The sequence below is a fragment of the Mus pahari genome, chromosome 2 (genome assembly GCF_900095145.1).
Source record: "Mus pahari chromosome 2, PAHARI_EIJ_v1.1, whole genome shotgun sequence".
NCBI lineage: Eukaryota > Metazoa > Chordata > Mammalia > Rodentia > Muridae > Mus > Mus pahari.
Window position 1 is genome coordinate 132,069,565 of NC_034591.1, and position 9,782 is coordinate 132,079,346.

Genomic DNA, 9,782 nt, shown 5'->3' on the forward strand with positions numbered 1-9,782 from the left:
CTCACCGCTACACTCCTCACCGCTACACTCCTCACCGCTACACTCCTCACCGCTACACTCCTCACGGCTACACTCCTCACCGCTACACTCCTCACTGCTACACTCCTTACTGCATGTTCTTTTTCCCCAGTATTTATTGAAGTTAGAAGTGATGAATTTTTAAAACCTCAGCAATATTATATTTTCATAGTGGGTCGATCTAGTAGTTGTGATTCTACATTCTAAAGCAATGCAGGGTATTACACTTAGTTTCCAGAAAATGTAAACTGGAAATTTAGCTAGTGAAGTACTATAAATAAACTAGTTATGCCTGAGCATTGCACATACTTCAATTCAAAAAAAATATATATATAGCTGATTAAAAAACTCAGCCAAGGAAATAATTCCTGATGCACAAGCTCCAGTACAGAGATATAAGAAGCAGAAATTATGCTCCCCTCTGATACTGGATTCCAGTGCAAGAGAATTAGATGAAATTCCAGACAAAGAATCCAGAAGAATAATTATAAGAATGTAGAATACAGTCAAAGAGGACACAAACTTTTGAATGAACTGAGAGAATACAAAGAGCTGAATGAAATAAGGTCAGAGCAGGATATAAAAGAAGAATTAAACAAAACAAAACTATAGAGATACTGAAAAATCAAGCTGAAATTTTAGAAAATTTTAGAAATGAAATACTCAGTTTATAAAGCTCACCAATTTGGAATGGATAGAGTGAAGAATAGAGTATCAGGATTGTATGATAAGGTAGATTGATTAGAACATTCAGACATTGATACCAATAAAGTAATAAAGTATAATATACAACATATGTATTGGGACACCATCAAAAGACTGATGTTAAAAGTATGGCATGATTGAGCCATAGGCATAGAAGGAGAGATCTTTAGGCTAAAGGTATTGATAACATGTTCAGAAAAAATTCCTTGCAGAAAATCCTCCAAATCCAGGAGAAAAGATTTGGATGATTCAGGGCACTTACAGCTCCACACAGACAAGACCAGATTAAAATGCTGGAAAGTGAAGGGTACTTCTAGGTCACGTGTAAAGTCCATCAGAGTTGTTAGGTACAAAAGGAATTGTGGTTTCAGACCATGATTTTAAATCATTATAACTAGGCTCAAACACATGTATACTAATCAAAACAGGAAGATTACAGACAACACAAGAAATAAACTTGTTTAATATTATGAAAGCATATATATTACACTCAATACAATTCCATGAAATTCCAGTAGATTCTTTTTCATGGAAATAGAAACAAAATCCTAAAATGCATATGGAAGTTCAAAAGTCCCTGGGTCGCTAAAGCTGTACTGAGCAAAAGAGTATTGTCGGAGGGAGGCGCCACTGTGCCTTGATTTCAGGTTAGGCACCAGCACAGGGCCTGGCGATCAGTGGAGTAGAATAAAAGACATAGATACAAACCCACTGCTCTTCCGTGGACTGGAGTTCTGATCCCAGTGCACACAGAGCCTCACAACCATCTGTCACTCCCACTTCCAGGGATCCAATGCCCTCTTGTCTCCACAGCCAGCACACTTTTGAAGATAAACACATGGACACACACATAAAAATAAAATTAAAAATAAGTTTTTTTAAAAGAAAAAAATAATAGTACATGCTTTGGAAGATGTGGACAAGTATATTAAGTCTGTGTCAGGAAGACAACTGCCATCCTTTCATTTGTAGACCTCAGACTTTATATAACTATAAAAAATATGGCATGCCTATGACATGGAGTACAGGTGTGATCTTCTGTAGGAGAATGGAGAGGACGGGTGGGCAGAGGTGAGAATGGGAAGAGCAGGTGGAGGATATGCTCAGAGATCAGTAGATGCCTATATTTAAATGTCCATGTGAAACTTCATATTATTTACAACAGATATACATCAATTAGGAAACTATTATTAGCAAAACATAGGTTTATAAACTAAAAGTATAACACATCATATTCTCTAGGGTGTGATTTGCTCCATCCTTTAGCTTTTTTATAGCCATGTATAAGAAAGTCTTTTGAAAGTTCAGAGGAGTTTTGGTTGTTGTTTTGTTTAAGGAGTAGCAGAGAACTGGGCATGGTGGCTTGTACCTGACTAAGGCAGGAGGATTGTTTTGAGTTCAGGGCTAACTTGAACTGTGCCTGGTAGTATGCTCAATGGAGTGGTCCCAGAGCACAGCGAGGACTCGAGTCAAAAAGCCTCTTTTGCCACTACCCTAAAACTCTGTAAGAATTACTTTTTGTAGTGAAAAATGAACCATTTAAAGGAAGTTATAATAGTGAAGGGTCCTTTTGAGTAATACACAGATACAGACACAGACCTTTGGGCAAACCCATCACTGATGATTTTGAACCTTTATATGGTCACAACTTTAGTTTCTGGGTTATGAAGACTTCTTTGCTCAGAAATTGTTGCTTCAGTATTCTTCAGTATTGTTCTAAGTGTGTATTACTTTGTTGAGACTCCAGCTGTGAAGACTTTAGGAAGGCAAGTCTTAAGAAAGCATTTCTGCCTCACTTTCCTTGGTGATACTGTGCCCCGTGCCTCTCATTATACTGGAGACATACTGCTGTCCACATGACTGGGTGCCAACAGGCCAGGAAAGAAGAGAACCCAGTGTTAGAGCTCCTTGCTAGGCAGCACTGAGTCATTTGTAACGCAAATGCTTTTGTATTCAGTAGTTCTTTATGTTGCACTCTCCCCCATGAATTCTATATTGTATCTATTTACTTTTAATGGCCAGTCTAGTTAATTGTTCTTGCAAGGCTGGTTCTTGGCACAGCCTTCCAGCAAGAGCCACAATGTATGTATCAGAGCAGCCACAGAGTGACCTCTTCTTTAATTGTGGCTCACTGTTTAGGTTGCATACAGCTGGGTATTTATTTATAGAAGGGAGCAATGGCTTTCTCTGAGTAGTTTCACTAAACTCCAAGTTTTCTGAGACATAGTCTCAGTCTGCATATCCCAGTGACTAAAACACCAAGTGAGGCATGTCTACTTTATGATGTCAGGTCTACCGAGAGGGTGGTTAGCAGCAAATCACTACCTTTTAGTTTGGAGTGGGAGGACAGTAACCTTCAGCAACTTCCTGGGAAGGAAATTAAAAGGTACTCTGATAAACAGGATTCCTAAAATACCATGCTCCAGTGTGTGCGCCCCTGTCTGTGTAAGCCTACCATGCTCTCCCATTGCCATACAGCACAGCTGCCTTTGACTAGAGAGCCGAGCTTGGACTGTTCACATGGCCTTAGTGAAAATGCTATGAATACTTAAAAGGAGAGAATTTCCATGGCTGGTCACAGCATAAGTGGGCCTAAGGCTAGAGAAGGGTTGTGAGATGGGACAAAGTAGTTTGGGTTCTACATATGAACATACATTCTATAGAACTACATCCTGTAAGCAACCGAAATGAGTGTAGGACTTGTCCTGGTGCAGTGCACAGAGATTCCTGTTGTGCTGCACCTAGGGCTCCTCAGGGCCTGTGGCAATAGACTTCTGTCGGTGTTTCTTTTGTCATTGTTTGGGAATTTGGTTGGCTGGTTTTGCTTTGCTTTGTTTACTTTAAACAAGGTCTTGCTTTAAAACCCTGGCTGACCTGCACCTCATCCTCTTGCCTCTGCCCCCTGAGTGCTAGGATTATAGGCTTGCACTACCACGCCTGGCTGAGTTGTAGTTTGAAGCCACCAAATCGTTTATCTGTTGGCCAGGCAGAGGAGTCTCACATAGGCAATAGTGTCTATGTGGGGAGAGGCTTCTCCCTGGGGACCATGTCTCTCGCTTCTGGGTCTCTTATTGACATCATAGCATGATTCTTTTATTCAAAAAAAAAAAAAGTTTTTTTTTTGTTATTGTTTTGTTTTCTTTGTAGAAATAACATTCCTATAGTTACTTTTAGTTTGCTTTGACCATGATCTGTAGTGAGTTATATGTTTTACATTAAAGCCTAGTTCCTATACAGACACAAATGAAAATTGTTTCCAAAAGGCTTAGTCCTTATATTTTAGATAGTTTGTCTTTTATTTTACTATTTCCTGTTTTAAAAAGGTATGTGTCTTCGTTATTTTTCTGCTGCTGTGATGAGACACCAAAAGAGCTTATTAGGACTCTTGTTCCAAAGGATGAGTTCATGCTGTTACAGCAGGGAATATGGAAGCTGGCAGGACGGCATGGAACAGTAGCAAGAACGATCGTCCTGACTCACAAGCATGAGGAAGAGAGGGCTAACTGGGGATGTCATGGCCAGTGAAACAATTCTTCCAAGGCCACAACTCATAACCTTTCCCAATTGTTCCACCAACAAGGGGCCATGTATCCGGGCCAGGCCTGTCACAGCACTAGCCCAACTCTCTGGCACCAGCTTCGGTATTAGTTTCTTTTTTGTTGCCGTGACGAACGAAGGAAGTTTATTGAAAAAGTGTTTATTTGGCTTTATGGGTCCAGAGAGTTAAGGCTCCATGTGGCTAAGCATAAACATGGCCACGGAAAGCTCACAGAAGTAGAGAGAGCACATCAAAATGGACCAAATGTTTTAGCTCAAAAAGCCCTCTTCCAGTGACATACTTCCTCCAACAACACACATCCTGAGCTTCCCCAAGTAGCTCCAACAACTAGGACCAGATATTCAAATGCCAGGGTATGGTGGATACCTCATTCAAACCACCAAAATGTTTGGACTTGAGAATCCACTGGGAAAGTATTAGGAGCTATAGGCTTCTTTTTATTGTGGTCATACCCGTCCTCTGGATCCCTGTTAGAGAAATGGTGGGTTTTACAGAGTTTGATACCAACAAGAAGTCAGTCTCTTTAAAAGCATTTTGCTAACTGATGTGTATATATATTGGTCTTCAGTTTCCAAACACATGCTCACATCTTACTGGATTCTCTTCTTTTTATTGGAGGAATAGACATTTTTTGAAGTCATTTATGTATAAGAACTAAGTAGGTTTTAATTTTTTTTCCTTAAACTTTCTGATCTAACAGGAACATAGATGACAAACATAACAAACACTTGTCTTTGGCATTTGAAAGCTTGCTGAGGCTTGGGAGTTATCTGCTGAGAATTTCTTGTAATATTTTTGTGAGAATGATGAAGATGAAATCAGGCAGATCCATTAATAGAGGACTGTTCTTGTTTCATAACTAAAACATGGACTTGAGCTTTACCTCCATGGTTTTCCTATCTTGTCTTGCTGTTCTTGGTGTCTGCTGTCAAGTGTCATTTTAGGTTCATTTCCAAAATGAAACCTACCTCTTCCCAGGACAGTGTACTGGTTGGGTACAGATCAGATCTCCTCCTGCTCGGCATGGGTGGGTAGCCTTCCTTTCATAATACAGGAAAGTAAATTTGGTTCCATGAGGATTCTGTCTTTCTAAGACAATGGGAGGGACTGACAAGGTAATTCCCCGTCTTCTGTCCTTTGGGAGGTTCTGTCCTCCCTGTGTGATTGACAGTAAAGCTTTGGTGCCAGGGACCTTATGTGCTTAACTCAGGGGAGGAGGAGCACCCAAGGAGTGGATGAGGCTCTGGTGGCTGCTGTGGATGCTGGGATGCTGGGAAAGGAGAAGGATGGTGCATGTAGATAGACCTGTGAGACAGGAGGTGCAAAAGCGAAGGAATGCTGTCCACTTACTTCCTGAGAGCTCTCTCACTGCATTTCAGGAAAAGCTCTGAGAAGTGACAGAGGCTACTCTGGGATTGTTGCCATATATCCAAGTAGACCAAACGTCAGATTCTTAAGAGCTCTGTCTATTAATGTGTTTAAAGAATATGCCCTTCTTAGTTTATTTCATGTTGCTGTGAAAAAGACCATGGCCAAAAACAGCTTGGAGGAGAAGAAAGTTTACTTCATCTTACAGTTTACTTTCCCTTGTGAAGGGAAGCCTGGACTCCTCCTCATGCAGAGCAGAAACCTGGAGGCAGGAACTCAGCAGATTATGGAGGAACACTTTCACTGGCTTGCTCTCTCAAGGACTGCTCAGCCTGCTCTCTTAGACAGCCTGGACTACATCCTACAGTGGTCTGAGCCTTCCTAAGTCAGTTATTAATCAAGAAAATGCCCTTACAGGCTTGCTTACCAGACAATCCAATGAAGGCATTTTCTCTGTTGTCACTCCTTCTTCTCCGATGATTTTAGTTTGTGTCAAAATGACAAAAAACTAACCAGTACAATTGATCCCTTCTTAATTTGACAGATAAACATATTGCTACTAAACCATAATCTTTCCTTTCTTTTTTTACCCTCAAGATACCATGTTACTTTTATACTAATAAAGCATAGTGTATAATTTTAAAAGTCCCTTGATCTTTAAAAGTGCAAACATATTAGAAATTCAGTCTCTTTAAAATATTCAAAGTCTATTTAAAATACCTACTGAAACAATACAAGTTTAGATGTTTAAGTAGCCTAATGTCTAAAATCTGGAACTCACAGTCTTTTTTGGCCCCAAAGGGCCTTGTGCTGCTCTACTTCTCTGGTTCTGCCATCATCAGTGTTTACAGCTTGTCTTATAGGTTCATTCCACTCCTGCTGCTGTCCCTGTTAGTCATCCCATAGTCCTGGCGTCTCCAATGTGCTGTGGTCTCTATAGGCTGCACCTGTACTGAAGGCCTCATGGCCTCTCTTTGCGACCTTGACCAAGCCACATAGTGCTATAGATCTTCTCCATGCCTCCTTTAATCTTCAGGTCTCCTCTGCAACTGAGACTGCACTGACATCAGTGGCCTCTCCTGGATTTCCACAATGCCAAGCCTTGGCTGTTGTCCAGGGTTAACCCTTTCAACTTTGTAGCTTTCATGCCATCAAAACCTGTACCATCTAGAAGATTCCTGTATATATTAAGTTCAGCTGCTAGTTTGAGTTGCAGCTGTGTCCATCTCTGGGCTACAACTCCGTGTGCTCGTCATGAGGGAATGCTTCCCAAGGCTTCCACTTTAATGATGCTAGTCTCTTAATCCTTGCTGATTTTTTTTTTTTTTTTTTTTTTTTGCTCCAGCATTAATTGTCCCAGTAAAGCAAAGGCTTTTCTTTAATAGGTCTCTTATGGATCACAGCTTATTCTTCAGTCATGGCTGACCAGAAAACACAGATTCTTAACTCAAAGTATACAGTGAACCATCTTCTGAACTGATCTCAGCATTCTTTTAGCTCATTAACTTATGAGTGCTTAATGGCTTTTCTACCCCAAAGTTCCAAACATTTTCACAACTCTCCCCCAAAGATCATGGTCAGATCTGTCACAGTAATACCCTGTGATCCTAGTACCAGTTTGTGTCTTAGTTTGCTTCCAATTGCTCTGAGAAAGTCTATAACCATGCAACTTGGGAGAGGAAAGGGTTTTCCTCATCTTACTGTTTACACACAGTTTCTTATCGGGAAGCCAAGGCAAAAATTAAAGTGAGGGAGAAACGTGGAGATAGGAACTTAAGCAGACCCATGGAAGAACATTGCTTACTGGCTTGTTCCCCATGGCTTGCTCAGCCTACTTTCTTATTATAACCTGGGGCTACTTTGACCACTGGTGGTACCGCCCACAGTGGTCTGGACCCTTATCTCTCATTCATTAATGAAAGAAATTCCTCCACAGACTTGTCTACAGGTCAGTCTGGTAAAAGCATTTTCTCACTTGAGGTTCTCTTCCCCGATGACTAGTTTTTCCTCCAGCACAGGATCTGTAGACAGTGTGGAGCATACAGATGAGCTGATGGCTCAGGAATGCTGAGTAATACCAATGACTTCACTGTACATACATCATATTAACATGTATCTTCTCTTGGGATTAAGTTGGATTAGAGATGTTTAATTTTATGTTACACGACTTCTTCCTAGTCTGGAATGCTTGGGCATTGATAATGCAGGAGAGAGGGCAGCTTTTAGGTGGTGGCAGTGCCGTGTTTGATGCCTGATGTCCCATTGGTAGAGTGCCAAGATAAGAGTATCCTCTTGGGCTGGTGAGATGGCTCAGCCATTAAGAGCACTGACTGCTCTTCCAGAGGTCCTGAGTTCAAATCCCAGCAACCACATGGTGGCTCACAACCACCCATAATGAGATCTGAAGACAGCTACAGTGTACTTCCATATAATAAATGAATAAAATCTTTAAAAAAAAAAAAAAAAAAAAAAAGAGTATCCTCTTAGGGTGCACTTAGAAAGTGTGGCTAGTTCTCACTCTGAGAATTGTGGGCCAGCATGGAGCTCTCTGGAGTCACAGGACAAGCTCTACCTAAGGTTGAACTGTGATGGGAACTTAACTCAAGGAACATGATTCTGTTTTCCTGCAGCTTCTTGGGTTCCATGAAGCAGATTGTCACTCAGGCTCCCTGTTCTAAGGAAGCAGGGATGTGCTCATAGGTGTGTGCCACACCATGATGTTTTAGGCAGCAATGGACTAAACAGTTATGGCAGTGGTTCCATCAGATCATAGTGCAGCTGGAAGATTCCTCCAGGAACACTGTAGCTTTCTGAATACATTGAGCAGCTCCATTACTCATGTGCTTGTGCTGATGCTGGTACAAGTCCTCTGTGCTGCTGGTTCCACAGAAGTACAATTCATAAACCAGGTATAATTATAAATGACTCTGTCACTGATCTGCTACTGTAGTTATCATTAGAGTGCATTCTCCTGCTGTAAGCCAGGCAGATGGTACACACTGTAACCCCCCAGCATTGGGGAGGCTGAAGCAAGAGGACCTTGAGTTTGAGGGCTGAGCTATATGGGAAGATAATAAAAGAGATACTGTAAATAAAGGCAGTATTGTAAAACAGTACTTTGCATTCCACGGGCAGCAGCCTCACCCATCTCATTAGCTCCAGCTCAGGAGGCCACATGGAGTAACTGGCCTGTGCCATCTAGGTCTTGGGAAGTGTCCCGTGGGATTTCTACAACAGTAAAGCCTCACAGATTCCACACCTAGCATGTGTTGTCATTGTTAGTAAAGCAAAGGTATGTGAAGGGGCCAGGGCCCCGAAGGCTAGAGTGTGTTGCTAAACCCAGGAGTCGCAGAGGTTTTAAGTCCTTCTCAGCTCTTGTTCCACCCGCTTCTCACTATGATAAATCCTGTCTGGATCTTCCCTCCTTCTGGCTTGTTCACCACTGCTCATAGGCCTATTATGTCCTCTTAGCTCTTAAGTTTAAAAACTTAAAAACTCTTGAGTATGTTCCTTAATTCACAATTCCAAGGCTAGAGTTGGGAGGCATCTTTCGCTCCATCTTCTCTTTAACCACAGGATCCTTGAAGCCCAGAGTTGATACAGGGCAGTAAGGTTTTGGGGCCCAGCACTTGGGTTCTGTGTGAAGTGGTCAGGTAGAGAACCACTTGCCAACCTTGAGGAGAGTTATCTCAGGGACCAGGTGAAGACAAGACACCTTGCATACTTTCCTTCACATTTGGACTTAGTTTCCTGAATTGCATATGAAGTAATTACATTTATATGCTTAGAGGGAAAAGGCTGCAGAATCTTCAGAGCTTGGAAGTGATAGTCTGTGGTCTCAAAGTATCTCTTAGTTATGTGCCACACCATGACGTTTTAGGAAGCAGTTGACTAAATAGTTATGGCAGTGGTTCCATCAGCTCAATGTAGCTGGAAATTTCCTCCAGGAATACTAGAGGAATTTTTTTCCACAAGTAAGAAAAATTAAGAATTGCTTTGCTTGGACTTGTATGGAGCTAATGATTATTCCAGCCAGGTGTAGTGGTGCACACCTTTAATCGCAGCCTTCATGAGGCAGAGGCAGAGGGGCAGAGGGGCAGAGGGGCAGAGGGGCAGAGGGGCAGAGGGGCAG

The 9,782-nt window shown here is 41.7% G+C and overlaps 1 protein-coding gene across 7 annotated transcripts in view; it reads left to right on the forward strand.

Annotated features, from left to right (window-relative positions):
* Window positions 1-9,782, forward strand: part of March8 (membrane associated ring-CH-type finger 8) — a 72,680-nt gene that overhangs the window by 55,275 nt on the left and 7,623 nt on the right. The gene's annotated exons all lie outside the window — the stretch shown is intronic.